This window comes from Pseudophryne corroboree, unplaced genomic scaffold (assembly GCF_028390025.1).
Source record: "Pseudophryne corroboree isolate aPseCor3 unplaced genomic scaffold, aPseCor3.hap2 scaffold_1586, whole genome shotgun sequence".
Classification (NCBI taxonomy): Eukaryota; Metazoa; Chordata; class Amphibia; order Anura; family Myobatrachidae; genus Pseudophryne; species Pseudophryne corroboree.
The window spans coordinates 44,091-69,536 of record NW_026968219.1 but is presented as its reverse complement, the minus strand read 5'-3'; the positions used below and the strand labels follow the sequence as shown (position 1 = coordinate 69,536).

Here is a 25,446-nt window from a genome sequence, read left to right as displayed (position 1 = left end):
TTAAGTATCACCTTACTTCAATAATCACATTCAATTATTTTGTCAAAGAGGTTTGATTTATTACTTGTCTAATTTAATCACTGTGTGCCTATCAAAGAAGGATGGATTTGAGTTCCTGATGAAATAAAGTCTTTAGAACTAACATGTAGCGATACTACTTTGTGATGATTATATTACTAGATGCCAATAATGTGTGCCTATTGAAGAGTGATAAAGTCCATTCTTAATATTCTACATAATCTTTCCAATCTATTAACCTTCCCATTGAATAATGAACATAATCAGCATCAACAATTAAAAGATGGCTGCCTGCAGGAATGGATAATTTTAAACTCTGCAAAATTGTCCATTTCACAAACAAAAACACCATTGTTTAAAAGAAACTCGCCTGAACAGGGACTTGAACCCTGGACCCTCAGATTAAAAGTCTGATGCTCTACCGACTGAGCTATCCATTCTCTGAACACTGAAGTTGCCGTATTGGAAGCTGCTCGAAATATATAAAACATGACAATTTGATGTGCAATTACAAAAAATGTGGAAAAATATATGTGTTACTGCAATCATGAACTGAAAGACTTGGCTTGTAGGGTATCTTGATGAAATATATTTTAGTTTCCTCTGTGTTTAAGATGTAAATTCTTAGATTTGTTAAGTATCACCTTACTTCAATAATCACATTCAATTATTTTTGTCAAAGAGGTTTGATTTATTACTTGTCTAATTTAATCACTGTGTGCCTATCAAAGAAGGATGGATTTGAGTTCCTGATGAAATAAAGTCTTTAGAACTGACATGTAGCGATACTACTTTGTGATGATTATATTACTAGAAGCCAATAATGTGTGCCTATTGAAGAGTGATAAAGTCCATTCTTAATATTCTACAGAATCTTTCCAATCTATTCACCTTCCCATCGAATAATGAACATAATCAGCATCAACAATTAAAAGATGGCTGCCTGCAGGAATGGATAATTTTAAACTCTGCAAAATTGTCCATTTCACAAACAAAAACACTATTGTTTAAAAGACACTCACCTGAACAGGGACTTGAACCCTGGACCATCAGATTAAAAGTCTGATGCTCTACCGACTGAGCTATCCAGGCTCTGAGTGCTGAAGTTGCCATATTGGAAACTGCTCGAAATATATAAAACATGACAATTTGCTGTGCAATTACAAAAAATGTGGAAAAATATATGTGTTACTGCAATCATGAACTGAAAGACTTGGCTTGTAGGGTCTCTTGATGAAATATATTTTAGTTTCCTCTGTGTTTAAGTTGTAAATCCTTAGATGCTTTAAGTATCACCTCACTTCAATAATCACATTCAATTATTTTTGTCAAAGAGGTTTGATTTATTACTTGTCTAATTTAATCACTGTGTGCCTATCAAAGAAGGATGGATTTGAGTTCCTGATGAAACAAAGTCTTTAGAACTGACATGTAGTGATACTACTTTGTGATGACTATATTACTAGATGCCAATAATGTGTGCCTATTGAAGAGTGATAAAGTCCATTCTTAATATTCTAAAGAATCTCTCCAATCTATACACCTTCCCATTGAATAATGAACATAATCAGCATCAACAATTAAAAGATGGCTGCCTGCAGGAATGGATGATTTTAAACTCTGCAAAATTGTCCATTTCACAAACAAAAACACCATTGTTTAAAAGACACTCGCCTGAACAGGGACTTGAACCCTGGACCCTCATATTAAAAGTCTGATGCTCTACCGACTGAGCTATCCAGGCTCTGAGCACTGAACTTGCCATGTTGGAAACTGCTCGAAATATATAAAACATGACAATTTGCTGTGCAATTACAAAAAATGTGGAAAAATATATGTGTTACTGCTATCATGAACTAAAAGACTTGGCTTGTAGGGTCTCTTGATGAAATATATTTTAGTTTCCTCTGTGTTTAAGATGTAAATCCTTAGATTCGTTAAGTATCACCTTACTTCAATAATCACATTCAATTATTTTTGTCAAAGAGGTTTGATTTATTACTTGTCTAATTTAATCACTGTGTGCCTATCAAAGAAGGATGGATTTGAGTTCCTGATGAAATAAAGTCTTTAGAACTAATATGTAGCGATACTACTTTGTGATGATTATATTACTAGATGCCAATAATGTGTGCCTATTGAAGAGTGATAAAGTCCATTCCTAATATTCTACATAATCTTTCCAATCTATTAACCTTCCCATTGAATAATGAACATAATCAGCATCAACAATAAAAAGATGGCTGCCTGCAGGAATGGATAATTTTAAACTCTGCAAAATTGTCCATTTCACAAACAAAAACACCATTGTTTAAAAGACACTCGCCTGAACAGGGACTTGAACCCTGGACCCTCAGATTAAAAGTTTGATGCTCTACCGGCTGAGCTATCCATTCTCTGAACACTGAAGTTGCCATATTGGAAACTGCTCAAAATATATAAAACATGACAATTTGATGTGCAATTACAAAAAATGTGGAAAAATATATGTGTTACTGCAATCATGAACTGAAAGACTTGGCTTGTAGGGTATCTTGATGAAATATATTTTAGTTTCCTCTGTGTTTAAGATGTAAATTCTTAGATTCGTTAAGTATCACCTTACTTCAATAATCACATTCAATTATTTTTGTCAAAGAGGTTTGATTTATTATTTGTCTAATTTAATCACTGTGTGCCTATCAAAGAAGGATGGATTTGAGTTCCTGATGAAATAAAGTCTTTAGAACTGACATGTAGCGATACTACTTTGTGATGATTATATTACTAGATGCCAATAATGTGTGCCTATTGAAGAGTGATAAAGTCCATTCTTAATATTCTACAGAATCTTTCCAATCTATGCACCTTCCCATTGAATAATGAACATATTCAGCATCAACAATTAAAAGATGGCTGCCTGCAGGAATGGATAATTTTATACTCTGCAAAATTGTCCATTTCACAAACAAAAACACCATTGTTTAAAAGACACTCGCCTGAACAGGAACTTGAACCCTGGACCCTCAGATTAAAAGTCTGAAGCTCTACCGACTGAGCTATCCAGGCTCTGAGCACTGAAGTTGCCATATTGGAAACTGCTCGAAATATATAAAACATGACAATTTGCTGTGCAATTACAAAAAATGTGGAAAAATATATGTGTTACTGCAATCATGAACTAAAAGACTTGGCTTGTAGGGTATCTTGATGAAATATATCTTAGTTTCCTCTGTGTTTAATATGTAAATCCTTAGATTCGTTAAGTATCACCTTACTTCAATAATCACATTCAATTATTTTTGTCAAAGAGGTTTGATTTATTACTTGTCTAATTTAATCACTGTGTGCCTATCAAAGAAGGATGGATTTGAGTTCCTGATGAAATAAAGTCTTTAGAACTGACATGTAGCGATACTACTTTGTGATGATTATATTACTAGAAGCCAATAATGTGTGCCTATTGAAGAGTGATAAAGTCCATTCTTAATATTCTACAGAATCTTTCCAATCTATTCACCTTCCCATCGAATAATGAACATAATCAGCATCAACAAATAAAAGATGGCTGCCTGCAGGAATGGATAATTTTAAACTCTGCAAAATTGTCCATTTCACAAACAAAAACACTATTGTTTAAAAGACACTCACCTGAACAGGGACTTGAACCCTGGACCCTCAGATTAAAAGTCTGATGTTCTACCGACTGAGCTATCCAGGCTCTGAGTGTTGAAGTTGCCATATTGGAAACTGCTCGAAATATATAAAACATGACAATTTGCTGTGCAATTACAAAAAATGTGGAAAAATATATGTGTTACTGCAATCATGACCTGAAAGACTTGGCTTGTAGGGTCTCTTGATGAAATATATTTTAGTTTCCTCTGTGTTTAAGTTGTAAATCCTTAGATGCTTTAAGTATCACCTCACTTCAATAATCACATTCAATTATTTTTGTCAAAGAGGTTTGATTTATTACTTGTCTAATTTAATCACTGTGTGCCTATCAAAGAAGGATGGATTTGAGTTCCTGATGAAATAAAGTCTTTAGAACTGACATGTAGTGATACTACTTTGTGATGACTATATTACTAGATGCCAATAATGTGTGCCTATTGAAGAGTGATAAAGTCCATTCTTAATATTCTACAGAATCTTTCCAATCTATACACCTTCCCATTGAATAATGAACATAATCAGCATCAACAATTAAAAGATGGCTGCCTGCAGGAATGGATAATTTTATACTCTGCAAAATTGTCCATTTCACAAACAAAAACACCATTGTTTAAAAGACACTCGCCTGAACAGGAACTTGAACCCTGGACCTTCAGATTAAAAGTCTGAAGCTCTCCCGACTGAGCTATCCAGGCTCTGAGCACTGAAGTTGCCATATTGGAAACTACTCGAAATATATAAAACATGACAATTTGCTGTGCAATTACAAAAAATGTGGAAAAATATATGTGTTACTGCAATCATGAACTGAAAGACTTGGCTTGTAGGGTATCTTGATGAAATATATTTTAGTTTCCTCTGTGTTTAAGATGTAAATCCTTAGATTCGTTAAGTATCACCTTACTTCAATAATCACATTCAATTATTTTTGTCAAAGAGGTTTGATTTATTACTTGTCTAATTTAATCACTGTGTGCCTATCAAAGAAGGATGGATTTGAGTTCCTGATGAAATAAAGTCTTTAGAACTAACATGTAGCGATACTACTTTGTGATGATTATATTACTAGATGCCAATAATGTGTGCCTATTGAAGAGTGATAAAGTCCATTCTTAATATTCTACAGAATCTTTCCAATCTATTCACCTTCCCATCGAATAATGAACATAATCAGCATCAACAAATAAAAGATGGCTGCCTGCAGGAATGGATAATTTTCAACTCTGCAAAATTGTCCATTTCACAAACAAAAACACTATTGTTTAAAAGACACTCACCTGAACAGGGACTTGAACCCTGGACCCTCAGATTAAAAGTCTGATGTTCTACCGACTGAGCTATCCAGGCTCTGAGTGTTGAAGTTGCCATATTGGAAACTGCTCGAAATATATAAAACATGACAATTTGCTGTGCAATTACAAAAAATGTGGAAAAATATATGTGTTACTGCAATCATGACCTGAAAGACTTGGCTTGTAGGGTCTCTTGATGAAATATATTTTAGTTTCCTCTGTGTTTAAGTTGTAAATCCTTAGATGCTTTAAGTATCACCTCACTTCAATAATCACATTCAATTATTTTTGTCAAAGAGGTTTGATTTATTACTTGTCTAATTTAATCACTGTGTGCCTATCAAAGAAGGATGGATTTGAGTTCCTGATGAAATAAAGTCTTTAGAACTGACATGTAGTGATACTACTTTGTGATGACTATATTACTAGATGCCAACAATGTGTGCCTATTGAAGAGTGATAAAGTCCATTCTTAATATTCTACAGAATCTTTCCAATCTATACACCTTCCCATTGAATAATGAACATAATCAGCATCAACAATTAAAAGATGGCTGCCTGCAGGAATGGATAATTTTATACTCTGCAAAATTGTCCATTTCACAAACAAAAACACCATTGTTTAAAAGACACTCGCCTGAACAGGAACTTGAACCCTGGACCTTCAGATTAAAAGTCTGAAGCTCTACCGACTGAGCTATCCAGGCTCTGAGCACTGAAGTTGCCATATTGGAAACTACTCGAAATATATAAAACATGACAATTTGCTGTGCAATTACAAAAAATGTGGAAAAATATATGTGTTACTGCAATCATGAACTGAAAGACTTGGCTTGTAGGGTCTCTTGATGAAATATATTTTAGTTTCCTCTGTGTTTAAGTTGTAAATCCTTAGATTCGTTAAGTATCACCTTACTTCAATAATCACATTCAATTATTTTTGTCAAAGAGGTTTGATTTATTACTTGTCTAATTTAATCACTGTGTGCCTATCAAAGAAGGATGGATTTGAGTTCCTGATGAAATAAAGTCTTTAGAACTAACATGTAGCGATACTACTTTGTGATGATTATATTACTAGATGCCAATAATGTGTGCCTATTGAAGAGTGATAAAGTCCATTCCTAATATTCTACAGAATCTTTCCAATCTATTAACCTTCCCATTGAATAATGAACATAATCAGCATCAACAATTAAAATATGGCTGCCTGCAGGAATGGATAATTTTAAACTCTGCAAAATTGTCCATTTCACAAACAAAAACACCATTGTTTAAAAGACACTCGCCTGCACAGGGACTTGAACCCTGGACCCTCAGATTAAAACTCTGATGCTCTACCGACTGAGCAATCCAGGCTCTGAGCGCTGAAATTGCCATATTGGAAACTGCTCGAAATATATAAAACATGACAATTTGCTGTTCAATTACAAAAAATGTGGAAAAATATATGTGTTACTGCTATCATGAACTAAAAGACTTGGCTTGTAGGGTCTCTTGATGAAATATATTTTAGTTTCCTCTGTGTTTAAGATGTAAATCCTTAGATTCGTTAAGTATCACCTTACTTCAATAATCACATTCAATTATTTTGTCAAAGAGGTTTGATTTATTACTTGTCTAATTTAATCACTGTGTGCCTATCAAAGAAGGATGGATTTGAGTTCCTGATGAAATAAAGTCTTTAGAACTAACATGTAGCGATACTACTTTGTGATGATTATATTACTAGATGCCAATAATGTGTGCCTATTGAAGAGTGATAAAGTCCATTCTTAATATTCTACAGAATCTTTCCAATCTATTAACCTTCCCATTGAATAATGAACATAATCAGCATCAACAATAAAAAGATTGCTGCCTGCAGGAATGGATAATTTTAAACTCTGCAAAATTGTCCATTTCACAAACAAAAACACCATTGTTTAAAAGACACTCGCCTGAACAGGGACTTGAACCCTGGACCCACAGATTAAAAGTGTGATGCTCTACCGACTGAGCTATCCATTCTCTGAACACTGAAGTTGCCATATTGGAAACTGCTCGAAATATATAAAACATGACAATTTGATGTGCAATTACAAAAAATGTGGAAAAATATATGTGTTACTGCAATCATGAACTGAAAGACTTGGCTTGTAGGGTCTCTTGATGAAATATATTTTAGTTTCCTCTGTGTTTAAGTTGTAAATCCTTAGATGCTTTAAGTATCACCTCACTTCAATAATCACATTCAATTATTTTTGTCAAAGAAGTTTGATTTATTACTTGTCTAATTTAATCACTGTGTGCCTATCAAAGAAGGATGGATTTGAGTTCCTGATGAAACAAAGTCTTTAGAACTAACATGTAGTGATACTACTTTGTGATGACTATATTACTAGATGCCAATAATGTGTGCCTATTGAAGAGTGATAAAGTCCATTCTTAATATTCTAAAGAATATCTCCAATCTATACACCTTCCCATTGAATAATGAACATAATCAGCATCAACAATTAAAAGATGGCTGCCTGCAGGAATGGATAATTTTAAACTCTGCAAAATTGTCCATTTCACAAACAAAAACACCATTGTTTAAAAGACACTTGCCTGAACAGGGACTTGAACCCTGGACCCTCAGATTAAAAGTGTGATGCTCTACCGACTGAGCTATCCATTCTCTGAACGCTAAAGTTGCCATATTGGAAACTGCTCGAAATATATAAAACATGACAATTTGCTGTGCAATTACAAAAAATGTGGAAAAATATATGTGTTACTGCAATCATGAACTGAAAGACTTGGCTTGTAGGGTATCTTGATGAAATATATTTTAGTTTCCTCTGTGTTTAAGATGTAAATCCTTAGATTCGTTAAGTATCACCTTACTTCAATAATCACATTCAATTATTTTTGTCAAAGAGGTTTGATTTATTACTTGTCTAATTTAATCACTGTGTGCCTATCAAAGAAGGATGGATTTGAGTTCCTGATGAAATAAAGTCTTTAGAACTGACATGTAGCGATACTACTTTGTGATGATTATATTACTAGAAGCCAATAATGTGTGCCTATTGAAGAGTGATAAAGTCCATTCTTAATATTCTACAGAATCTTTCCAATCTATTCACCTTCCCATCGAATAATGAACATAATCAGCATCAACAATTAAAAGATGGCTGCCTGCAGGAATGGATAATTTTAAACTCTGCAAAATTGTCCATTTCACAAACAAAAACACTATTGTTTAAAAGACACTCACCTGAACAGGGACTTGAACCCTGGACCCTCAGATTAAAAGTCTGATGTTCTACCGACTGAGCTATCCAGGCTCTGAGTGCTGAAGTTGCCATATTGGAAACTGCTCGAAATATATAAAACATGACAATTTGCTGTGCAATTACAAAAAATGTGGAAAAATATATGTGTTACTGCAATCATGACCTGAAAGACTTGGCTTGTAGGGTCTCTTGATGAAATATATTTTAGTTTCCTCTGTGTTTAAGTTGTAAATCCTTAGATGCTTTAAGTATCACCTCACTTCAATAATCACATTCAATTATTTTTGTCAAAGAGGTTTGATTTATTACTTGTCTAATTTAATCACTGTGTGCCTATCAAAGAAGGATGGATTTGAGTTCCTGATGAAACAAAGTCTTTAGAACTGACATGTAGTGATACTACTTTGTGATGACTATATTACTAGATGCCAATAATGTGTGCCTATTGAAGAGTGATAAAGTCCATTCTTAATATTCTAAAGAATATCTCCAATCTATACACCTTCCCATTGAATAATGAACATAATCAGCATCAACAATTAAAAGATGGCTGCCTGCAGGAATGGATGATTTTAAACGCTGCAAAATTGTCCATTTCACAAACAAAAACACCATTGTTTAAAATACACTCGCCTGAACAGGGACTTGAACCCTGGACCCTCAGATTAAAAGTCTGATGCTCTACCGACTGAGCTATCCAGGCTCTGAGCACTGAAGTTGTCATATTGGAAACTGCTCGAAATATATAAAACATGACAATTTGCTGTGCAATTACAAAAAATGTGGAAAAATATATGTATTACTGCTATCATGAACTAAAAGACTTGGCTTGTAAGGTATCTTGATGAAATATATTTTAGTTTCCTCTGTGTTTAAGATGTAAATCCTTAGATTCGTTAAGTATCACCTTACTTCAATAATCACATTGAATTATTTTTGTCAAAGAGGTTTGATTTATTACTTGTCTAATTTAATCACTGTGTGCCTATCAAAGAAGGATTGATTTGAGTTCCTGATGAAATAAAGTCTTTAGAACTGACATGTAGCGATACTACTTTGTGATGATTATATTACTAGATGCCAATAATGTGTGCCTATTGAAGAGTGATAAAGTCCATTCTTAATATTCTACAGAATCTTTCCAATCTATTCACCTTCCCATTGAATAATGAACATAATCAGCATCAACAATTAAAAGATGGCTGCCTGCATGAATGGATAATTTTAAACTCTGCAAAATTGTCCATTTCACAAACAAAAACACCATTGTTTAAAAGACACTCACCTGAACAGGGACTTGAACCCTGGACCCTCAGATTAAAATTCTGATACTCTACCGACTGAGCTATCCAGGCTCTGAGTGCTGAAGTTGCCATATTGGAAACTGCTCGAAATATATAAAACATGACAATTTGCTGTGCAATTACAAAAAATGTGGAAAAATATATGTGTTACTGCAATCATGAACTGAAAGACTTGGCTTGTAGGGTCTCTTGATGAAATATATTTTAGTTTCCTCTGTGTTTAAGTTGTAAATCCTTAGATGCTTTAAGTATCACCTCACTTCAATAATCACATTCAATTATTTTTGTCAAAGAGGTTTGATTTATTACTTGTCTAATTTAATCACTGTGTGCCTATCAAAGAAGGATGGATTTGAGTTCCTGATGAAACAAAGTCTTTAGAACTGACATGTAGTGATACTACTTTGTGATGACTATATTACTAGATGCCAATAATGTGTGCCTATTGAAGAGTAATAAAGTCCGTTCTTAATATTCTAAAGAATCTCTCCAATCTATACACCTTCCCATTGAATAATGAACATAATCAGCATCAACAATTAAAAGATGACTGCCTGCAGGAATGGATGATTTTAAACTCTGCAAAATTGTCCATTTCACAAACAAAAACACCATTGTTTAAAAGACACTCGCTTGAACAGGGACTTGAACCCTGGACCCTCAGATTAAAAGTCTGATGCTCTACCGACTGAGCTATCCAGGATCTGAGAACTGAAGTTGCCATATTGGAAACTGCTCGAAATATATAAAACATGACAATTTGCTGTGCAATTACAAAAAATGTGGAAAAATATATGTGTTACAGCTATCATGAACTGAAAGACTTGGCTTGTAGGGTCTCTTGATGAAATATATTTTAGTTTCCTCTGTGTTTAAGATGTAAATCCTTAGATGCGTTAAGTATCACCTTACTTCAATAATCACATTCAATTATTTTTGTCAAAGAGGTTTGATTTATTATTAGTCTAATTTAATCATTGTGTGCCTATCAAAGAAGGATGGATTTGAGTTCCTGATGAAATAAAGTCTTTAGAACTGACATGTAGCGATACTACTTTGTGATGATTATATTACTAGATGCCAATAATGTGTGCCTATTGAAGAGTGATAAAGTCCATTCTTAATATTCTACAGAATCTTTCCAATCTATTCACCTTTCCATTGAATAATGAACATAATCAGCATCAACAATTAAAAGATGGCTGCCTGCAGGAATGGATAATTTTAAACTTTGCAAAATTGTCCATTTCACAAACATAAACAACATTGTTTAATAGACACTCGCCTGAACAGGGACTTGAACCGTGGACCCTCAGATTAAAAGTCTGATGCTCTACCGACTGAGCTATCCAGGCTCTGAGCACTGAAATTGCCATATTGGAAACTGCTCAAAATATATAAAACATGACATTGCTGTGCAATTACAAAAAATGTGGAAAAATATGTGTTACTGCAATCATGAACTGAAAGACTTGGCTTGTAGGGTCTCTTGATGAAATATATTTTAGTTTCCTCTGTGTTTAAGTTGTAAATCTTTAGATGCTTTAAGTATCACCTCACTTCAATAATCACATTTAATTATTTTTCTCAAAGAGGTTTGATTTATTACTTGTCTAATTTAATCACTGTGTGCCTATCAAAGAAGGATGGATTTGAGTTCCTGATGAAACAAAGTCTTTAGAACTGACATGTAGTGATACTACTTTGTGATGACTATATTACTAGATGCCAATAATGTGTGCCTATTGTAGAGTAATAAAGTCCATTCTTAATATTTTAAAGAATCTCTCCAATCTATACACCTTCCCATTGAATAATGAACATAATCAGCATCAACAATTAAAAGATGGCTGCCTGCAGGAATGGATGATTTTAAACTCTGCAAAATTGTCCATTTCACAAACAAAAACACCATTGTTTAAAAGACACTCGCTTGAACAGGGACTTGAACCCTGGACCCTCAGATTAAAAGTCTGATGCTCTACCGACTGAGCTATCCTGGCTCTGAACACTGAAGATGCCATATTGGAAACTGCTTGAAATATATAAAACATGACAATTTGCTGTGCAATTACAAAAAATGTGGAAAAATATATGTGTTACAGCTATCATAAACTGAAAGACTTGGCTTGTAGGGTCTCTTGATGAAATATATTTTAGTTTCCTCTGTGTTTAAGATGTAAATCCTTAGATTCGTTAAGTATCACCTTACTTCAATAATCACATTCAATTATTTTTGTCAAAGAGGTTTGATTTATTACTTGTCTAATTTAATCACTGTGTGCCTATCAAAGAAGGATGGATTTGAGTTCCTGATGAAATAAAGTCTTTAGAACTGACATGTAGCGATACTACTTTGTGATGATTATATTACTAGATGCCAATAATGTGTGCCTATTGAAGAGTGATAAAGTCCATTCTTAATATTCTACAGAATCTTTCCAATCTTTTCACCTTCCTATTGAATAATGAACATAATCAGCATCAACAATTAAAAGATGGCTGCCTGCAGGAATGGATAATTTTAAACTCTGCAAAATTGTCCATTTCACAAACAAAAACACCATTGTTTAAAAGACACTCGCCTGAACAGGTACTTGAACCCTGGACCCTCAGATTAAAAGTCTGATGCTCTACCGACTGAGCTATCCATTCCCTGAACACTGAAGTTGCCATATTGGAAACTGCTCGAAATATATAAAACATGACAATATTATGTGCAATTACAAAAAAATGTGGAAAAATATATGTGTTACTGCAATCATGAACTGAAAGACTTGGCTTGTAGGGTATCTTGATGAAATATATTTTAGTTTCCTCTGTGTTTAAGATGTAAATTCTTAGATTCGTTAAGTATCACCTTACTTCAATAATCACATTCAATTATTTTTGTCAAAGAGGTTTGATTTATTATTTGTCTAATTTAATCACTGTGTGCCTATCAAAGAAGGATGGATTTGAGTTCCTGATGAAATAAAGTCTTTAGAACTGACATGTAGCGATACTACTTTGTGATGATTATATTACTAGATGCCAATAATGTGTGCCTATTGAAGAGTGATAAAGTCCATTCTTAATATTCTACAGAATCTTTCCAATCTATACACCTTCCCATTGAATAATGAACATAATCAGCATCAACAATTAAAAGATGGCTGCCTGCAGGAATGGATAATTTTATACTCTGCAAAATTGTCCATTTCACAAACAAAAACACCATTGTTTAAAAAACACTTGCCTGAACAGGAACTTGAACCCTGGACCCTCAGATTAAAAGTCTGAAGCTCTACCGACTGAGCTTTCCAGGCTCTGAGCACTGAAGTTGCCATATTGGAAACTGCTCGAAATATATAAAACATGACAATTTGCTGTGCAATTACAAAAAATGTGGAAAAATATATGTGTTACTGCAATCATGAACTGAAAGACTTGGCTTGTAGGGTATCTTGATGAAATATATTTTAGTTTCCTCTGTGTTTAAGATGTAAATCCTTAGATTCGTTAAGTATCACCTTACTTCAAAAATCACATTCAATTATTTTTGTCAAAGAGGTTTGATTTATTACTTGTCTAATTTAATCACTGTGTGCCTATCAAAGAAGGATGGATTTGAGTTCCTTATGAAATAAAGTCTTTAGAACTGACATGTAGCGATACTACTTTGTGATGATTATATTACTAGAAGCCAATAATGTGTGCCTATTGAACAGTGATAAAGTCCATTCTTAATATTCTACAGAATCTTTCCAATCTATTCACCTTCCCATCGAATAATGAACATAATCAGCATCAACAATTAAAAGATGGCTGCCTGCAGGAATGGATAATTTTAAACTTTGCAAAATTGTCCATTTCACAAACAAAAACACTATTGTTTAAAAGACACTCACCTGAACAGGGACTTGAACCCTGGACCCTCAGATTAAAAGTCTGATGCTCTACCGACAGAGCTATCCAGGCTCTGAGCACTGAAGTTGCCATATTGGAAACTGCTCGAAATATATAAAACATGACAATTTGCTGTGCAATTACAAAAAATGTGGAAAAATATATGTGTTACAGCTATCATGAACTGAAAGACTTGGCTTGTAGGGTCTCTTGATGAAATATATTTTAGTTTCCTCTGTGTTTAAGATGTAAATCCTTAGATGCGTTAAGTATCACCTTACTTCAATAATCACATTCAATTATTTTTGTCAAAGAGGTTTGATTTATTATTTGTCTAATTTAATCATTGTGTGCCTATCAAAGAAGGATGGATTTGAGTTCCTGATGAAATAAAGTCTTTAGAACTGACATGTAGCGATACTACTTTGTGATGATTATATTACTAGATGCCAATAATGTGTGCCTATTGAAGAGTGATAAAGTCCATTCTTAATATTTTACAGAATCTTTCCAATCTATTCACCTTTCCATTGAATAATGAACATAATCAGCATCAACAATTAAAAGATGGCTGCCTGCAGGAATGGATAATTTTAAACTTTGCAAAATTGTCCATTTCACAAACAAAAACAACATTGTTTAATAGACACTCGCCTGAACAGGGACTTGAACCCTGGACCCTCAGATTAAAAGTCTGATGCTCTACCGACTGAGCTATCCAGGCTCTGAGCACTGAAATTGCCATATTGGAAACTGCTCAAAATATATAAAACATGACATTGCTGTGCAATTACAAAAAATGTGGAAAAATATGTGTTACTGCAATCATGAACTGAAAGACTTGGCTTGTAGGGTCTCTTGATGAAATATATTTTAGTTTCCTCTGTGTTTAAGTTGTAAATCTTTAGATGCTTTAAGTATCACCTCACTTCAATAATCACATTTAATTATTTTTGTCAAAGAGGTTTGATTTATTACTTGTCTAATTTAATCACTGTGTGCCTATCAAAGAAGGATGGATTTGAGTTCCTGATGAAACAAAGTCTTTAGAACTGACATGTAGTGATACTACTTTGTGATGACTATATTACTAGATGCCAATAAATGTGTGCCTATTGTAGAGTAATAAAGTCCATTCTTAATATTTTAAAGAATCTCTCCAATCTATACACCTTCCCATTGAATAATGAACATAATCAGCATCAACAATTAAAAGATGGCTGCCTGCAGGAATGGATGATTTTAAACTCTGCAAAATTGTCCATTTCACAAACAAAAACACCATTGTTTAAAAGACACTCGTTTGAACAGGGACTTGAACCCTGGACCCTCAGATTAAAAGTCTGATGCTTTACCGACTGAGCTATCCTGGCTCTGAACACTGAAGATGCCATATTGGAAACTGCTTGAAATATATAAAACATGACAATTTGCTGTGCAATTACAAAAAATGTGGAAAAATATATGTGTTACAGCTATCATAAACTGAAAGACTTGGCTTGTAGGGTCTCTTGATGAAATATATTTTAGTTTCCTCTGTGTTTAAGATGTAAATCCTTAGATTCGTTAAGTATCACCTTACTTCAATAATCACATTCAATTATTTTTGTCAAAGAGGTTTGATTTATTACTTGTCTAATTTAATTAGTGTGTGCCTATCAAAGAAGGATGGATTTGAGTTCCTGATGAAATAAAGTCTTTAGAACTGACATGTAGCGATACTACTTTGTGATGATTATATTACTAGATGCCAATAATGTGTGCCTATTGAAGAGTGATAAAGTCCATTCTTAATATTCTACAGAATCTTTCCAATCTATTCACCTTCCCATCGAATAATGAACATAATCAGCATCAACAATTAAAAGATGGCTGCCTGCAGGAATGGATAATTTTAAACTTTGCAAAATTGTCCATTTCACAAACAAAAACACTATTGTTTAAAAGACACTCACCTGAACAGGGACTTGAACCCTGGACCCTCAGATTAAAAGTCTGATGCTCTACCGACAGAGCTATCCAGGCTCTGAGCACTGAAGTTGCCATATTGGAAACTGCTCGAAATATATAAAACATGACAATTTGCTGTGCAATTACAAAAAATGTGGAAAAATATATGTGTTACAGCTATCATGAACTGAAAGACTTGGCTTGTAGGGTCTCTTGATGAAATATATTTTAGTTTCCTCTGTGTTTAAGATGTAAATCCTTAGATGCGTTAAGTATCACCTTACTTCAATAATCACATTCAATTATTTTTGTCAAAGAGGTTTGATTTATTATTTGTCTAATTTAATCATTGTGTGCCTATCAAAGAAGGATGGATTTGAGTTCCTGATGAAATAAAGTCTTTAGAACTGACATGTAGCGATACTACTTTGTGATGATTATATTACTAGATGCCAATAATGTGTGCCTATTGAAGAGTGATAAAGTCCATTCTTAATATTCTACAGAATCTTTCCAATCTATTCACCTTTCCATTGAATAATGAACATAATCAGCATCAACAATTAAAAGATGGCTGCCTGCAGGAATGGATAATTTTAAACTTTGCAAAATTGTCCATTTCACAAACAAAAACAACATTGTTTAATAGACACTCGCCTGAACAGGGACTTGAACCCTGGACCCTCAGATTAAAAGTCTGATGCTCTACCGACAGAGCTATCCAGGCTCTGAGCACTGAAGTTGCCATATTGGAAACTGCTCGAAATATATAAAACATGACAATTTGCTGTGCAATTACAAAAAATGTGGAAAAATATATGTGTTACAGCTATCATGAACTGAAAGACTTGGCTTGTAGGGTCTCTTGATGAAATATATTTTAGTTTCCTCTGTGTTTAAGATGTAAATCCTTAGATTCGTTAAGTATCACCTTACTTCAATAATCACATTCAATTATTTTTGTCAAAGAGGTTTGATTTATTATTTGTCTAATTTAATCACTGTGTGCCTATAAAAGAAGGATGGATTTGAGTTCCTGATGAAATAAAGTCTTTAGAACTGACATGTAGCGATACTACTTTGTGATGATTATATTACTAGATGCCAATAATGTGTGCCTATTGAAGAGTGATAAAGTCCATTCTTAATATTCTACAGAATCTTTCCAATCTATTCACCTTCCCATTGAATAATGAACATAATCAGCATCAACAATTAAAAGATGGCTGCCTGCAGGAATGGATAATTTTAAACTTTGCAAAATTGTCCATTTCACAAACAAAAACAACATTGTTTAATAGACACTCGCCTGAACAGGGACTTGAACCCTGGACCCTTAGATTTAAAGTCTGATGCTCTACCGACTGAGCTATCCAGGCTCTGAGCACTGAAGTTGCCATATTGGAAACTGCTCAAAATATATAAAACATGACAATTTGCTGTGCAATTACAAAAAATTTGGAAAAATATATGTTACTGCAATCATGAACTGAAAGACTTGGCTTGTAGGGTCTCTTGATGAAATATATTTTAGTTTCCTCTGTGTTTAAGTTGTAAATCTTTAGATGCTTTAAGTATCAACTCACTTCAATAATCACATTCAATTATTTTTGTCAAAGAGGTTTGATTTATTACTTGTCTAATTTAATCACTGTGTGCCTATCAAAGAAGGATGGATTTGAGTTCCTGATGAAACAAAGTCTTTAGAACTGACATGTAGTGATACTACTTTGTGATGACTATATTACTAGATGCCAATAATGTGTGCCTATTGAAGAGTGATAAAGTCCATTCTTAATATTCTAAAGAATATCTCCAATCTATACACCTTCCCATTGAATAATGAACATAATCAGCATCAACAATTAAAAGATGGCTGCCTGCAGGAATGGATGATTTTAAACGCTGCAAAATTGTCCATTTCACAAACAAAAACACCATTGTTTAAAATACACTCGCCTGAACAGGGACTTGAACCCTGGACCCTCAGATTAAAAGTCTGATGCTCTACCGACTGAGCTATCCAGGCTCTGAGCACTGAAGTTGTCATATTGGAAACTGCTCGAAATATATAAAACATGACAATTTGCTGTGCAATTACAAAAAATGTGGAAAAATATATGTATTACTGCTATCATGAACTAAAAGACTTGGCTTGTAAGGTATCTTGATGAAATATATTTTAGTTTCCTCTGTGTTTAAGATGTAAATCCTTAGATTCGTTAAGTATCACCTTACTTCAATAATCACATTGAATTATTTTTGTCAAAGAGGTTTGATTTATTACTTGTCTAATTTAATCACTGTGTGCCTATCAAAGAAGGATTGATTTGAGTTCCTGATGAAATAAAGTCTTTAGAACTGACATGTAGCGATACTACTTTGTGATGATTATATTACTAGATGCCAATAATGTGTGCCTATTGAAGAGTGATAAAGTCCATTCTTAATATTCTACAGAATCTTTCCAATCTATTCACCTTCCCATTGAATAATGAACATAATCAGCATCAACAATTAAAAGATGGCTGCCTGCATGAATGGATAATTTTAAACTCTGCAAAATTGTCCATTTCACAAACAAAAACACCATTGTTTAAAAGACACTCACCTGAACAGGGACTTGAACCCTGGACCCTCAGATTAAAATTCTGATACTCTACCGACTGAGCTATCCAGGCTCTGAGTGCTGAAGTTGCCATATTGGAAACTGCTCGAAATATATAAAACATGACAATTTGCTGTGCAATTACAAAAAATGTGGAAAAATATATGTGTTACTGCAATCATGAACTGAAAGACTTGGCTTGTAGGGTCTCTTGATGAAATATATTTTAGTTTCCTCTGTGTTTAAGTTGTAAATCCTTAGATGCTTTAAGTATCACCTCACTTCAATAATCACATTCAATTATTTTTGTCAAAGAGGTTTGATTTATTACTTGTCTAATTTAATCACTGTGTGCCTATCAAAGAAGGATGGATTTGAGTTCCTGATGAAACAAAGTCTTTAGAACTGACATGTAGTGATACTACTTTGTGATGACTATATTACTAGATGCCAATAATGTGTGCCTATTGAAGAGTAATAAAGTCCGTTCTTAATATTCTAAAGAATCTCTCCAATCTATACACCTTCCCATTGAATAATGAACATAATCAGCATCAACAATTAAAAGATGACTGCCTGCAGGAATGGATGATTTTAAACTCTGCAAAATTGTCCATTTCACAAACAAAAACACCATTGTTTAAAAGACACTCGCTTGAACAGGGACTTGAACCCTGGACCCTCAGATTAAAAGTCTGATGCTCTACCGACTGAGCTATCCAGGCTCTGAGAATTGAAGTTGCCATATTGGAAACTGCTCGAAATATATAAAACATGACAATTTGCTGTGCAATTACAAAAAATGTGGAAAAATATATGTGTTACAGCTATCATGAACTGAAAGACTTGGCTTGTAGGGTCTCTTGATGAAATATATTTTAGTTTCCTCTGTGTTTAAGATGTAAATCCTTAGATGCGTTAAGTATCACCTTACTTCAATAATCACATTCAATTATTTTTGTCAAAGAGGTTTGATTTATTATTAGTCTAATTTAATCATTGTGTGCCTATCAAAGAAGGATGGATTTGAGTTCCTGATGAAATAAAGTCTTTAGAACTGACATGTAGCGATACTACTTTGTGATGATTATATTACTAGATGCCAATAATGTGTGCCTATTGAAGAGTGATAAAGTCCATTCTTAATATTCTACAGAATCTTTCCAATCTATTCACCTTTCCATTGAATAATGAACATAATCAGCATCAACAATTAAAAGATGGCTGCCTGCAGGAATGGATAATTTTAAACTTTGCAAAATTGTCCATTTCACAAACATAAACAACATTGTTTAATAGACACTCGCCTGAACAGGGACTTGAACCGTGGACCCTCAGATTAAAAGTCTGATGCTCTACCGACTGAGCTATCCAGGCTCTGAGCACTGAAATTGCCATATTGGAAACTGCTCAAAATATATAAAACATGACATTGCTGTGCAATTACAAAAAATGTGGAAAAATATGTGTTACTGCAATCATGAACTGAAAGACTTGGCTTGTAGGGTCTCTTGATGAAATATATTTTAGTTTCCTCTGTGTTTAAGTTGTAAATCTTTAGATGCTTTAAGTATCACCTCACTTCAATAATCACATTTAATTATTTTTGTCAAAGAGGTTTGATTTATTACTTGTCTAATTTAATCACTGTGTGCCTATCAAAGAAGGATGGATTTGAGTTCCTGATGAAACAAAGTCTTTAGAACTGACATGTAGTGATACTACTTTGTGATGACTATATTACTAGATGCCAATAATGTGTGCCTATTGTAGAGTAATAAAGTCCATTCTTAATATTTTAAAGAATCTCTCCAATCTATACACCTTCCCATTGAATAATGAACATAATCAGCATCAACAATTAAAAGATGGCTGCCTGCAGGAATGGATGATTTTAAACTCTGCAAAATTGTCCATTTCACAAACAAAAACACCATTGTTTAAAAGACACTCGCTTGAACAGGGACTTGAACCCTGGACCCTCAGATTAAAAGTCTGATGCTCTACCGACTGAGCTATCCTGGCTCTGAACACTGAAGATGCCATATTGGAAACTGCTTGAAATATATAAAACATGACAATTTGCTGTGCAATTACAAAAAATGTGGAAAAATATATGTGTTACAGCTATCATAAACTGAAAGACTTGGCTTGTAGGGTCTCTTGATGAAATATATTTTAGTTTCCTCTGTGTTTAAGATGTAAATCCTTAGATTCGTTAAGTATCACCTTACTTCAATAATCACATTCAATTATTTTTGTCAAAGAGGTTTGATTTATTACTTGTCTAATTTAATCACTGTGTGCCTATCAAAGAAGGATGGATTTGAGTTCCTGATGAAATAAAGTCTTTAGAACTGACATGTAGCGATACTACTTTGTGATGATTATATTACTAGATGCCAATAATGTGTGCCTATTGAAGAGTGATAAAGTCCATTCTTAATATTCTACAGAATCTTTCCAATCTTTTCACCTTCCTATTGAATAATGAACATAATCAGCATCAACAATTAAAAGATGGCTGCCTGCAGGAATGGATAATTTTAAACTCTGCAAAATTGTCCATTTCACAAACAAAAACACCATTGTTTAAAAGACACTCGCCTGAACAGGTACTTGAACCCTGGACCCTCAGATTAAAAGTCTGATGCTCTACCGACTGAGCTATCCATTCCCTGAACACTGAAGTTGCCATATTGGAAACTGCTCGAAATATATAAAACATGACAATATTATGTGCAATTACAAAAAAATGTGGAAAAATATATGTGTTACTGCAATCATGAACTGAAAGACTTGGCTTGTAGGGTATCTTGATGAAATATATTTTAGTTTCCTCTGTGTTTAAGATGTAAATCCTTAGATGCGTTAAGTATCACCTTACTTCAATAATCACATTCAATTATTTTTGTCAAAGAGGTTTGATTTATTATTTGTCTAATTTAATCATTGTGTGCCTATCAAAGAAGGATGGATTTGAGTTCCTGATGAAATAAAGTCTTTAGAACTGACATGTAGCGATACTACTTTGTGATGATTATATTACTAGATGCCAATAATGTGTGCCTATTGAAGAGTGATAAAGTCCATTCTTAATATTTTACAGAATCTTTCCAATCTATTCACCTTTCCATTGAATAATGAACATAATCAGCATCAACAATTAAAAGATGGCTGCCTGCAGGAATGGATAATTTTAAACTTTGCAAAATTGTCCATTTCACAAACAAAAACAACATTGTTTAATAGACACTCGCCTGAACAGGGACTTGAACCCTGGACCCTCAGATTAAAAGTCTGATGCTCTACCGACAGAGCTATCCAGGCTCTGAGCACTGAAGTTGCCATATTGGAAACTGCTCGAAATATATAAAACATGACAATTTGCTGTGCAATTACAAAAAATGTGGAAAAATATATGTGTTACAGCTATCATGAACTGAAAGACTTGGCTTGTAGGGTCTCTTGATGAAATATATTTTAGTTTCCTCTGTGTTTAAGATGTAAATCCTTAGATGCGTTAAGTATCACCTTACTTCAATAATCACATTCAATTATTTTTGTCAAAGAGGTTTGATTTATTATTTGTCTAATTTAATCATTGTGTGCCTATCAAAGAAGGATGGATTTGAGTTCCTGATGAAATAAAGTCTTTAGAACTGACATGTAGCGATACTACTTTGTGATGATTATATTACTAGATGCCAATAATGTGTGCCTATTGAAGAGTGATAAAGTCCATTCTTAATATTTTACAGAATCTTTCCAATCTATTCACCTTTCCATTGAATAATGAACATAATCAGCATCAACAATTAAAAGATGGCTGCCTGCAGGAATGGATAATTTTAAACTTTGCAAAATTGTCCATTTCACAAACAAAAACAACATTGTTTAATAGACACTCGCCTGAACAGGGACTTGAACCCTGGACCCTCAGATTAAAAGTCTGATGCTCTACCGACTGAGCTATCCAGGCTCTGAGCACTGAAATTGCCATATTGGAAACTGCTCAAAATATATAAAACATGACATTGCTGTGCAATTACAAAAAATGTGGAAAAATATGTGTTACTGCAATCATGAACTGAAAGACTTGGCTTGTAGGGTCTCTTGATGAAATATATTTTAGTTTCCTCTATGTTTAAGTTGTAAATCTTTAGATGCTTTAAGTATCACCTCACTTCAATAATCACATTTAATTATTTTTGTCAAAGAGGTTTGATTTATTACTTGTCTAATTTAATCACTGTGTGCCTATCAAAGAAGGATGGATTTGAGTTCCTGATGAAACAAAGTCTTTAGAACTGACATGTAGTGATACTACTTTGTGATGACTATATTACTAGATGCCAATAAATGTGTGCCTATTGTAGAGTAATAAAGTCCATTCTTAATATTTTAAAGAATCTCTCCAATCTATACACCTTCCCATTGAATAATGAACATAATCAGCATCAACAATTAAAAGATGGCTGCCTGCAGGAATGGATGATTTTAAACTCTGCAAAATTGTCCATTTCACAAACAAAAACACCATTGTTTAAAAGACACTCGCTTGAACAGGGACTTGAACCCTGGACCCTCAGATTAAAAGTCTGATGCTCTACCGACTGAGCTATCCTGGCTCTGAACACTGAAGATGCCATATTGGAAACTGCTTGAAATATATAAAACATGACAATTTGCTGTGCAATTACAAAAAATGTGGAAAAATATATGTGTTACAGCTATCATAAACTGAAAGACTTGGCTTGTAGGGTCTCTTGATGAAATATATTTTAGTTTCCTCTGTGTTTAAGATGTAAATCCTTAGATTCGTTAAGTATCACCTTACTTCAATAATCACATTCAATTATTTTTGTCAAAGAGGTTTGATTTATTACTTGTCTAATTTAATTAGTGTGTGCCTATCAAAGAAGGATGGATTTGAGTTCCTGATGAAATAAAGTCTTTAGAACTGACATGTAGCGATACTACTTTGTGATGATTATATTACTAGATGCCAATAATGTGTGCCTATTGAAGAGTGATAAAGTCCATTCTTAATATTCTACAGAATCTTTCCAATCTATTCACCTTCCCATCGAATAATGAACATAATCAGCATCAACAATTAAAAGATGGCTGCCTGCAGGAATGGATAATTTTAAACTTTGCAAAATTGTCCATTTCACAAACAAAAACACTATTGTTTAAAAGACACTCACCTGAACAGGGACTTGAACCCTGGACCCTCAGATTAAAAGTCTGATGCTCTACCGACAGAGCTATCCAGGCTCTGAGCACTGAAGTTGCCATATTGGAAACTGCTCGAAATATATAAAACATGACAATTTGCTGTGCAATTACAAAAAATGTGGAAAAATATATGTGTTACAGCTATCATGAACTGAAAGACTTGGCTTGTAGGGTCTCTTGATGAAATATATTTTAGTTTCCTCTGTGTTTAAGATGTAAATCCTTAGATGCGTTAAGTATCACCTTACTTCAATAATCACATTCAATTATTTTTGTCAAAGAGGTTTGATTTATTATTTGTCTAATTTAATCATTGTGTGCCTATCAAAGAAGGATGGATTTGAGTTCCTGATGAAATAAAGTCTTTAGAACTGACATGTAGCGATACTACTTTGTGATGATTATATTACTAGATGCCAATAATGTGTGCCTATTGAAGAGTGATAAAGTCCATTCTTAATATTCTACAGAATCTTTCCAATCTATTCACCTTTCCATTGAATAATGAACATAATCAGCATCAACAATTAAAAGATGGCTGCCTGCAGGAATGGATAATTTTAAACTTTGCAAAATTGTCCATTTCACAAACAAAAACAACATTGTTTAATAGACACTCGCCTGAACAGGGACTTGAACCCTGGACCCTCAGATTAAAAGTCTGATGCTCTACCGACTGAGCTATCCATTCCCTGAACACTGAAGTTGCCATATTGGAAACTGCTCGAAATATATAAAACATGACAATTTGCTGTGCAATTACAAAAAATGTGGAAAAATATATGTGTTACTGCAATCATGAACTGAAAGACTTGGCTTGTAGGGTATCTTGATGAAATATATTTTAGTTTCCTCTGTGTTTAAGATGTAAATCCTTAGATTCGTTAAGTATCACCTTACTTCAATAATCACATTCAATTATTTTTGTCAAAGAGGTTTGATTTATTACTTGTCTAATTTAATCATTGTGTGCCTATCAAAGAAGGATGGATTTGAGTTCCTGATGAAATAAAGTCTTTAGAACTGACATGTAGCGATACTACTTTGTGATGATTATATTACTAGATGCCAATAATGTGTGCCTATTGAAGAGTGATAAAGTCCATTCTTAATATTTTACAGAATCTTTCCAATCTATTCACCTTTCCATTGAATAATGAACATAATCAGCATCAACAATTAAAAGATGGCTGCCTGCAGGAATGGATAATTTTAAACTTTGCAAAATTGTCCATTTCACAAACAAAAACAACATTGTTTAATAGACACTCGCCTGAACAGGGACTTGAACCCTGGACCCTCAGATTAAAAGTCTGATGCTCTACCGACTGAGCTATCCAGGCTCTGAGCACTGAAATTGCCATATTGGAAACTGCTCAAAATATATAAAACATGACATTGCTGTGCAATTACAAAAAATGTGGAAAAATATGTGTTACTGCAATCATGAACTGAAAGACTTGGCTTGTAGGGTCTCTTGATGAAATATATTTTAGTTTCCTCTGTGTTTAAGTTGTAAATCTTTAGATGCTTTAAGTATCACCTCACTTCAATAATCACATTTAATTATTTTTGTCAAAGAGGTTTGATTTATTACTTGTCTAATTTAATCACTGTGTGCCTATCAAAGAAGGCTGGATTTGAGTTCCTGATGAAACAAAGTCTTTAGAACTGACATGTAGTGATACTACTTTGTGATGACTATATTACTAGATGCCAATAAATGTGTGCCTATTGTAGAGTAATAAAGTCCATTCTTAATATTTTAAAGAATCTCTCCAATCTATACACCTTCCCATTGAATAATGAACATAATCAGCATCAACAATTAAAAGATGGCTGCCTGCAGGAATGGATGATTTTAAACTCTGCAAAATTGTCCATTTCACAAACAAAAACACCATTGTTTAAAAGACACTCGCTTGAACAGGGACTTGAACCCTGGACCCTCAGATTAAAAGTCTGATGCTCTACCGACTGAGCTATCCTGGCTCTGAACACTGAAGATGCCATATTGGAAACTGCTTGAAATATATAAAACATGACAATTTGCTGTGCAATTACAAAAAATGTGGAAAAATATATGTGTTACAGCTATCATGAACTGAAAGACTTGGCTTGTAGGGTCTCTTGATGAAATATATTTTAGTTTCCTCTGTGTTTAAGATGTAAATCCTTAGATGCGTTAAGTATCACCTTACTTCAATAATCACATTCAATTA

General features: G+C 33.7%; 28 non-coding genes across 28 annotated transcripts; all 28 read right to left on the bottom strand.

Annotated features, from left to right (window-relative positions):
* Window positions 1-1,037: 1,037 nt before the first annotated feature.
* TRNAK-UUU (transfer RNA lysine (anticodon UUU)) lies at window positions 1,038-1,110 on the bottom strand. Its single transcript has one exon. It is a non-coding gene; the product is annotated as a tRNA-Lys (tRNA).
* A 579-nt stretch (window positions 1,111-1,689) lies between these two features.
* TRNAK-UUU (transfer RNA lysine (anticodon UUU)) lies at window positions 1,690-1,762 on the bottom strand. Its single transcript has one exon. It is a non-coding gene; the product is annotated as a tRNA-Lys (tRNA).
* Window positions 1,763-2,993: 1,231 nt separating this feature from the next.
* TRNAK-UUU (transfer RNA lysine (anticodon UUU)) lies at window positions 2,994-3,066 on the bottom strand. Its single transcript has one exon. It is a non-coding gene; the product is annotated as a tRNA-Lys (tRNA).
* A 579-nt stretch (window positions 3,067-3,645) lies between these two features.
* TRNAK-UUU (transfer RNA lysine (anticodon UUU)) lies at window positions 3,646-3,718 on the bottom strand. Its single transcript has one exon. It is a non-coding gene; the product is annotated as a tRNA-Lys (tRNA).
* Window positions 3,719-4,297: 579 nt separating this feature from the next.
* Window positions 4,298-4,370, bottom strand: TRNAK-UUU (transfer RNA lysine (anticodon UUU)). Its single transcript has one exon. It is a non-coding gene; the product is annotated as a tRNA-Lys (tRNA).
* Window positions 4,371-4,949: 579 nt separating this feature from the next.
* TRNAK-UUU (transfer RNA lysine (anticodon UUU)) lies at window positions 4,950-5,022 on the bottom strand. Its single transcript has one exon. It is a non-coding gene; the product is annotated as a tRNA-Lys (tRNA).
* Window positions 5,023-5,601: 579 nt separating this feature from the next.
* Window positions 5,602-5,674, bottom strand: TRNAK-UUU (transfer RNA lysine (anticodon UUU)). The gene has a single exon. It is a non-coding gene; the product is annotated as a tRNA-Lys (tRNA).
* A 2,534-nt stretch (window positions 5,675-8,208) lies between these two features.
* On the bottom strand, window positions 8,209-8,281 carry TRNAK-UUU (transfer RNA lysine (anticodon UUU)). The gene has a single exon. It is a non-coding gene; the product is annotated as a tRNA-Lys (tRNA).
* Window positions 8,282-8,860: 579 nt separating this feature from the next.
* TRNAK-UUU (transfer RNA lysine (anticodon UUU)) lies at window positions 8,861-8,933 on the bottom strand. The gene has a single exon. It is a non-coding gene; the product is annotated as a tRNA-Lys (tRNA).
* A 579-nt stretch (window positions 8,934-9,512) lies between these two features.
* Window positions 9,513-9,585, bottom strand: TRNAK-UUU (transfer RNA lysine (anticodon UUU)). Its single transcript has one exon. It is a non-coding gene; the product is annotated as a tRNA-Lys (tRNA).
* Window positions 9,586-10,816: 1,231 nt separating this feature from the next.
* On the bottom strand, window positions 10,817-10,889 carry TRNAK-UUU (transfer RNA lysine (anticodon UUU)). Its single transcript has one exon. It is a non-coding gene; the product is annotated as a tRNA-Lys (tRNA).
* Window positions 10,890-11,464: 575 nt separating this feature from the next.
* On the bottom strand, window positions 11,465-11,537 carry TRNAK-UUU (transfer RNA lysine (anticodon UUU)). The gene has a single exon. It is a non-coding gene; the product is annotated as a tRNA-Lys (tRNA).
* A 1,232-nt stretch (window positions 11,538-12,769) lies between these two features.
* On the bottom strand, window positions 12,770-12,842 carry TRNAK-UUU (transfer RNA lysine (anticodon UUU)). The gene has a single exon. It is a non-coding gene; the product is annotated as a tRNA-Lys (tRNA).
* Window positions 12,843-13,421: 579 nt separating this feature from the next.
* Window positions 13,422-13,494, bottom strand: TRNAK-UUU (transfer RNA lysine (anticodon UUU)). The gene has a single exon. It is a non-coding gene; the product is annotated as a tRNA-Lys (tRNA).
* Window positions 13,495-14,073: 579 nt separating this feature from the next.
* On the bottom strand, window positions 14,074-14,146 carry TRNAK-UUU (transfer RNA lysine (anticodon UUU)). The gene has a single exon. It is a non-coding gene; the product is annotated as a tRNA-Lys (tRNA).
* A 1,228-nt stretch (window positions 14,147-15,374) lies between these two features.
* TRNAK-UUU (transfer RNA lysine (anticodon UUU)) lies at window positions 15,375-15,447 on the bottom strand. Its single transcript has one exon. It is a non-coding gene; the product is annotated as a tRNA-Lys (tRNA).
* Window positions 15,448-16,026: 579 nt separating this feature from the next.
* Window positions 16,027-16,099, bottom strand: TRNAK-UUU (transfer RNA lysine (anticodon UUU)). The gene has a single exon. It is a non-coding gene; the product is annotated as a tRNA-Lys (tRNA).
* Window positions 16,100-17,328: 1,229 nt separating this feature from the next.
* On the bottom strand, window positions 17,329-17,401 carry TRNAK-UUU (transfer RNA lysine (anticodon UUU)). Its single transcript has one exon. It is a non-coding gene; the product is annotated as a tRNA-Lys (tRNA).
* A 579-nt stretch (window positions 17,402-17,980) lies between these two features.
* Window positions 17,981-18,053, bottom strand: TRNAK-UUU (transfer RNA lysine (anticodon UUU)). Its single transcript has one exon. It is a non-coding gene; the product is annotated as a tRNA-Lys (tRNA).
* A 579-nt stretch (window positions 18,054-18,632) lies between these two features.
* On the bottom strand, window positions 18,633-18,705 carry TRNAK-UUU (transfer RNA lysine (anticodon UUU)). The gene has a single exon. It is a non-coding gene; the product is annotated as a tRNA-Lys (tRNA).
* A 579-nt stretch (window positions 18,706-19,284) lies between these two features.
* On the bottom strand, window positions 19,285-19,357 carry TRNAK-UUU (transfer RNA lysine (anticodon UUU)). The gene has a single exon. It is a non-coding gene; the product is annotated as a tRNA-Lys (tRNA).
* A 575-nt stretch (window positions 19,358-19,932) lies between these two features.
* On the bottom strand, window positions 19,933-20,005 carry TRNAK-UUU (transfer RNA lysine (anticodon UUU)). Its single transcript has one exon. It is a non-coding gene; the product is annotated as a tRNA-Lys (tRNA).
* Window positions 20,006-21,237: 1,232 nt separating this feature from the next.
* On the bottom strand, window positions 21,238-21,310 carry TRNAK-UUU (transfer RNA lysine (anticodon UUU)). The gene has a single exon. It is a non-coding gene; the product is annotated as a tRNA-Lys (tRNA).
* Window positions 21,311-21,889: 579 nt separating this feature from the next.
* On the bottom strand, window positions 21,890-21,962 carry TRNAK-UUU (transfer RNA lysine (anticodon UUU)). The gene has a single exon. It is a non-coding gene; the product is annotated as a tRNA-Lys (tRNA).
* Window positions 21,963-22,538: 576 nt separating this feature from the next.
* On the bottom strand, window positions 22,539-22,611 carry TRNAK-UUU (transfer RNA lysine (anticodon UUU)). The gene has a single exon. It is a non-coding gene; the product is annotated as a tRNA-Lys (tRNA).
* Window positions 22,612-23,190: 579 nt separating this feature from the next.
* TRNAK-UUU (transfer RNA lysine (anticodon UUU)) lies at window positions 23,191-23,263 on the bottom strand. Its single transcript has one exon. It is a non-coding gene; the product is annotated as a tRNA-Lys (tRNA).
* A 1,231-nt stretch (window positions 23,264-24,494) lies between these two features.
* TRNAK-UUU (transfer RNA lysine (anticodon UUU)) lies at window positions 24,495-24,567 on the bottom strand. The gene has a single exon. It is a non-coding gene; the product is annotated as a tRNA-Lys (tRNA).
* A 576-nt stretch (window positions 24,568-25,143) lies between these two features.
* Window positions 25,144-25,216, bottom strand: TRNAK-UUU (transfer RNA lysine (anticodon UUU)). The gene has a single exon. It is a non-coding gene; the product is annotated as a tRNA-Lys (tRNA).
* Window positions 25,217-25,446: the final 230 nt, after the last annotated feature.